At 33.2% G+C, this 6807-nt stretch overlaps 2 non-coding genes across 2 annotated transcripts; both read left to right on the forward strand.

Moving 5' to 3' along the window:
• Nucleotides 1–5423: 5423 nt before the first annotated feature.
• On the forward strand, nt 5424–5496 carry TRNAA-UGC. Its single transcript has one exon. It is a non-coding gene; the product is annotated as a tRNA-Ala (tRNA).
• Nucleotides 5497–5634: 138 nt separating this feature from the next.
• Nucleotides 5635–5707, forward strand: TRNAA-AGC. The gene has a single exon. It is a non-coding gene; the product is annotated as a tRNA-Ala (tRNA).
• The last annotated feature ends 1100 nt before the right edge of the window (nt 5708–6807 follow it).

Here is a 6807-nt window from a genome sequence, read left to right on the forward strand (position 1 = left end):
CATAGGAGCAATTGGATTTTATATGATGTCTTTCTAATCTTGTGTATAACTTCGACTAGTCCATAGAATTTTCGCACCAGTCTTTGGTTCTTGTTGCTTTGAACTCAATGTTGATATGACCTTAACTTATTATAATTCTCTATTTGCTTTGAAATTATTGTGGTCGACCCTTCTCTTCATTCGTATGGTTGGTATTTTTGCGTGAACATGTGTTGCTTTAGTGGTTTGTTTTTGTCTCCCTTCTTTAGTAGAGGTGTTGGCTTGGTGTCTTTGCCAAGCATTTGAGTGATCACTGACAAGAGCTTTTGGAGGTCAAATAAACCCGACTGTGAACATGCCATTTTGCTATTTGTAGAATTAAACTAGCTCAGGCTGAGCCGCATGACATCTGTTTGTGGCAGGCGACATAAAACTAATCTTGTGATTTATCTCTCTTGGTGGAGTTAAACTCAATATTTGACCTTCTTGTTTTGAGTCGTGGTGTTCATGTAGTGGAAATAAAGTTTTTGTTGAGGTTCGCACACTTGCACTTCCCCTTTTCAAATACAACAATGGCAGCAAGTGTAGATTCATCATGGCTAAGATTCTTTCTCAACTGTACTATCATCATCATTTTCACCCCTCTTGGTTGATGGATATTTGTCTGAATGATCATTGGGTTAGACTCCATTACTACTAGGCATTTTCTAGGGGCATGTAAATGACTTTGTGTTCTAGCAGAATGTCAATCCCTGACTATTTGTGCTCTAGAATGTTGGATATGAAGGCTAACTATATAGTAGGCGTTTACATATAGTGAAGCTATATATAATAAACTGAAATCATATATATACCCATTAGTCAATTTTTCGGTGCTTCCTAAATGTACATTTCTAATTCTCCATATCCTCTATTTGCAACCCTGAAGTCATTAATACAAAACCATTAGAATATTTCTTCTTACATTTTCTCTATCATGTTTTTTGTGTTCATTTAGATCAACTGTGTGCGGTGTTGTGTGATCCTAATAACTAGTATCAGAGCGAGGAGAGATTCACCACAATCTGTGAAGATGGAAAGTTCAAGAATTGAAAAGTTTGATGGATTTGATATCAATTTCTAGAAGATGCAGATTGAAGATTATCTGTACGAGAAAGATATTCAGGAACCCCTTTTGAGGGTGAAGCCGGATACCATGACCACGGAGGAGCGGAAGCTCAAGAATTGTCATGCTATAGGGTTAATGTGGTTGACGCTGTCCAGAAACATGACGTTCAACATCATCAAAGAGAATACGACATCGGGCCTATTGAAGGTGTTGTTAAATATGTACGAAAATATGTCGGCTATGAACAAGGTGTATTTGATGCAGAGGTTGTTCAATCTACAAATGTTGATTTGTTGCAGATCAATATAAATTAGTTCAACATGATTGTAAGTCAATTGAGTTTCGTGGAAATTATGTTAAAAAATAAGATTAAAGCATTGATTTTGATGTCATCTTTACTCGAGTCGTGGTATACTGTTGTTGCTGCAATCAACAGTTCACGAGGATCTATTAAAATGAAATTTAGTGAAATTTGAGATGTCAGCGAAAGCCCAAACGGGAAATTGAAGATTCATCAGGCAATACTCTCATTGTTGATCGAAGGGGAAGAAATAAATCAAAGAGCCCAAACAAACATGGGCGATCAAAATTAAGAAACTGGGAAAAATCTCCAAACAAACAAAACGTAAAGTGTTGAAATTGTGAAGAAAAATAACACTTTCGGACAGATCGTACAAAATTGATGAAAAGAAAAATCACAAATTTGAAGATAACGATAATTCCATATATTCAGCAGAAGATACTGAGAATGCTTTAATCCTTAGCATGAACAGCCCAATTGAATTTTGGATTTTAGATTCAGTTGCATCGTTTCATTCGAATCCAAGTAAGGAATTGTTTCAAAATTTCCAATAAGGAAATGTTAGGAAGGTGTATATTGCCGACAACAAAACGTTGGAGATTGAAGGGAATAAAGATGTCTACATATAAACTCTAACAGGAAATGAGTGTGTGGATATTATAGGATGTCAGATATATTCCTGATCTCAAGAAGAATCTAATCTCTATTTGTCAGTTGGATAGCACAGGTTATGCAGCCGAGTTTGGAAAGAGTTTTGGGAATATTGTGAAGGGTGTCATGGTGGTAGCATGACCTAAAATCGGGAACCCTATACACTAATGTAGAGTGTATAAACATGGTTGCTGTTGCTAAGAGTGCTTCCAATTCAAGTAACAGCAACAACAACCATGTTTATGCACCCTACAGCAGTGTCAATAGACTTGAACATATGAGCATCAAAGAAATGAAGATGATGGGTGCAAATGGAGTTTTAGAAGGCCTAAAATCTATTGATATGGGTGTTTGTGAGAGCTGCGTTATGGAAAAATATAAACGAGTTAGCTTCACAAAAATTGCTAGAGAACCAAAGAAAGTGCGATTGGAAATGGTCCATATAGACGTTTGGGGACCATCTCCAGTTTCTTCATTTCTAGTACCAAAATTTCATGGATTAGATGTCTCGCACTCTGCAACGAAAACTCTCTGTTTTCCTAAGGCTAGTCATATATCTCATGACCACTCTTTTCCTCCTCACCATATCTAGACACTATAACGTTGATCCATTATGGTCTTATATAGTTAACGTTCACTCTTTAACGTCCAAGGACATTTTATAACTACCACGAAAATCAAAACATACAATAAATTCATACAAGTTTTACAACATATCATATACTACAAAATAGGGTTAGACTGCTTACTTGGTCGCGGAGAGACGTGTCATCGAGGTGAGTCATAGAGATATACGACTCTTTATCTTAAGAAAAAATCTATATAATTTAAAATCCGGCTGCTCTGATACCAATCTGTCACAACCCAAATTTCAAGGGTTCAAAACTCAAATAGAAACTAAAATTGAAAGTGAAAACAAATAAAAACAAATAAAAATAAAAGTAAATTAATATAAAATAATGTTGTAAAATTAAAATAAGATTGAGAAAACAACACCACATTAAATATAAAATTAAATTAAATTATAAGACGGTGTTGTTCAAATTTATCCAAACAAAAAAAAAGTGTTTGGGATAGAATTAAAAAAAAAAAAGTACAAAAAAACTCAAACACAAAGACAAACTAACGCTGCATAACAACCCCATCTGTGAGTGCACAATCTTTGAAGGCTCCCTCATACGAACCCATCCAAAATAATCACACCTGTGACCGCATCTCCTGACTTTAAACTGCTAGTCTAAACATGGTTTTGTCACCAAAGCTTTAGAGTTTAATCTATCTTTACAAAAATATTTTTCTCTTAATTTATAATTAGTCATAAAAAGAAATAATTAGATACAAATTTGGTCTAGAATTCAAAACTTTCAAATCTTACGGTTTCTTAACCAGATTCAAATCCAGATTCTTGAACTCCTAGTACCTTAAATAAAGTTGGTCTCCTCTAATAAAATAGGAATTTCTCTTAAGATCATTAAGACAATTATGCTTTATCTTAAACACGCCAAACATGAAACTAAAGTGCGTTCAATTTAACTCCATTTTATTGCCATCTTGAATGATGTTTAGGGTATATTCTTGATTTACTTTAAAGTTCTTGTGACATGACAGTTCATATTAGTTAAACTTTCTGCAAAATCACAAGTTAAAAAACAACAACGATGAACCTAAGTCTATTAGTCATTTCAAAGAAAATTTCTTTCTCCATCTTATCGATAATAATAGTTCAACTAAATCCATATTATGCAAAGAAACAAGTTTACGACTCATAAAAACAACTACCTAAATTATGTCCTAAAAATTTGAAAACATAAGTTGTAGTTGATAATTACACAAAAAATTCCCTAAATTCATGAATTTGTGTCCAATTAATTAATCCTAAAGATTGTAACTAGCATATAGTAATTGAAGCTCCACATGAAGTAATTTAAAGTTCCCCAAATTTTATCTCATCTTTAATAAAGCATGAATTGCACGAAAGTTTATGAAATGCTTATAGACTCCAACTCTGAGTACTATTAATGCAATTATGTTTCATATGAGTTTGTCATAAATGAAACTAAGGTGCATTCAATACAACTTTATTTTCTTGTCATATGAGACAAAATAGAAAAATTAAATCAAACAAACTGATGAACTAAACCGAATCAATCCAACCCAAATTGATTAGTTTGTTTCTTTTGTTGGGTTGTTTGATAACCCTTTTATATTATAACAATTCAACTTTTCATGAGAGAAAAATATATTTAAGTAGAAGTTAAAAATATTGGGTGTTCAAGAAAAGACATTTAGTTTAGTGGTATGATTCTCACTTGTGGTGCAATTTGAGTTCAATTCTTGAAATGCCCTTATGTCTAATTCTTTTTTTATCGAAGGACTTCATATTCGACATCAACCTAACTTCATATTCAACATTTTATACTTACCATCATGCTCTTAATACAATATCCCATCCCAAGGCTTTATTCTCCAAGACACATTCTACCTCTGAGGACTTCACGTGTTTCCTGCAATACGAAAAAATACAAACTTAATACCTAGGCCTAAGGCTTCATACATACGTTTCAAGTGGTATAACAAGGGCATTTGGTCTAGTGGTATGATTCTCGCTCTGGGAGTGAGAGGTCTCGAGTTTGATTCTCAAAATGCCCCTTCAAGAGATTGTAGTATGGGGATGTAGCTCAGATAGTAGAGCGCTCACTTCTAATGTGGATACGACATAATGAGCAGGGATAGTTTTTCATGTCACTATTATTGAAAATTACTTCTTTTCAATTTTTCCTTATTCATGACATGTTGAGTAGTGATATTTCTTCATTTTCACTATTATTGATGATGAAAAATTTAGGGTTTTGTGATGCAAGAATTATGGGGATGTAGCTTCGCTTAACATGCGAGAGTTACGACTTAGCATACGAGAGGTATGGGGATCGATACCTCGCATCTCCAAAAGAAACTATTTATTATTAATATTTTATTTCTATTCAATATTTCCTTATTTATGACATAATATGCATATATACTTTTTCATTTTCACAATTATTGATGAAGGGACGTTTAGGGTTTTTTGATGTAAAAATCGTAGGGATGTAGTTCGAATGGTATAGCGTTCATTTCCCATGTGGAAAGTATGAGGCTCAATACCTTGCATCTTCAATTGAATCGATTATTAAATATATTATTTCTTTTCAATTTTTTCTTATTTAGGACATAATGAGCTGGGATAGTTTTTCATTTTCACTATTACTGATGACGAGATGCATAGGACTTTGTGACGTAAGAATTGTGGGGATATCTAAACTATTTGTTATTAATATTTTGATATTTTTTTATTTTCACTATTATTGATGATGGGACATTAATAGGGTTTTATGATGTAAGAATCATGGGGATGTAGCTCAGATGGTAGAGCGCTCGCTTTGCATGTGAGAGGTACGGGGATCGATACCCCGCATCTCCAAAAATAAGATTATCTATTATTAAATATATTGTTTCTTTTCAAATTTTTCCTTATTCATGACCTGTTGTGTAGCAATATTTCTTCATTTTCACTATTATTGATGATGAAAAATTTAGGGTTTTGTGATGCAAAAATTGTGGGGATGTAGCTCAAATGGTAGAGCGCTCGCTTAGCATGCGAGAGGTACGGGGATCGATACCCCGCATCTCCAAAAGAAAGAAATGATTTTTTTCAGTATGAGTTAATTTAACATGTTATGTATAAGGTGGGTAGGAGAGAAAAAGAAAAGATACTTATATAAGGAGGACTTCTTCACTTCTTCACAATTGCAATATCTGACCAATGAATATAATGGTCATTTATAGCTTCTATCACAATAATATAAAATTTGGGAACAAAGCCTATATGAGACTGAAAAGACTGTTCAATGGTATTTTAGATTAAAAAAACTTTTATGAGCTTTGTACCTTTGTTAGTGTTACTTTGTACCTTTGTTTGTATTACTTTGTACCTTTGTTTGTGTTACTTTGTACCTTTGTTAGTGTTACTTTGTACCTTTGTTAGTGTTACTTTGTACCTTTGTTAGTGTTACTTTGTACCTTTGTTAGTGTTACTTTGTACCTTTGTTAGTGTTACTTTGTACCTTTGTTAGTGTTACTTTGTACCTTTGTTAGTGTTACTTTGTACCTTTGTTAGTGTTACTTTGTACCTTTGTTAGTGTTACTTTGTACCTTTGTTAGTGTTACTTTGTACCTTTGTTAGTGTTACTTTGTACCTTTGTTAGTGTTACTTTGTACCTTTGTTAGTGTTACTTTGTACCTTTGTTAGTGTTACTTTGTACCTTTGTTAGTGTTACTTTGTACCTTTGTTTGTATTACTTTGTACCTTTGTTAGTGTTACTTTGTACCTTTGTTTGTATTACAGTTGAAGAGTGAGAAGCAAGATTTGAAACCTTTTTTTAAATTGAGTCACTCCACAATCAAAATTGATCAAGGCTTGATTAAATATCTCAGATGCAATCTACCACAGGAATTGCATGAAACTTAAAAACGACAAAGATATGGTCAGATTTCTATAAGAGGGAACCTCTCAACTTGAGAGATCAATTTCATTGATCACAAATATGCTTTTACATAATAATTTGTGGGTATTTATAGTATCCCCACAAAAAAAGTTAGTGCCCATGATTTAATCTCGATCCCTTTAAATCTCCACAGAAGACGAAGTCAATTTGAGCCTTACAAACTTTATGAAATTAAAATAATAAATAAAGTTTTCTAACCATTATGAAATGATACTTGCAACTTCATC

This window comes from Cucurbita maxima, unplaced genomic scaffold, assembly GCF_002738345.1.
Source record: "Cucurbita maxima cultivar Rimu unplaced genomic scaffold, Cmax_1.0 Cma_Scf00756, whole genome shotgun sequence".
Taxonomy (NCBI): domain Eukaryota; kingdom Viridiplantae; phylum Streptophyta; class Magnoliopsida; order Cucurbitales; family Cucurbitaceae; genus Cucurbita; species Cucurbita maxima.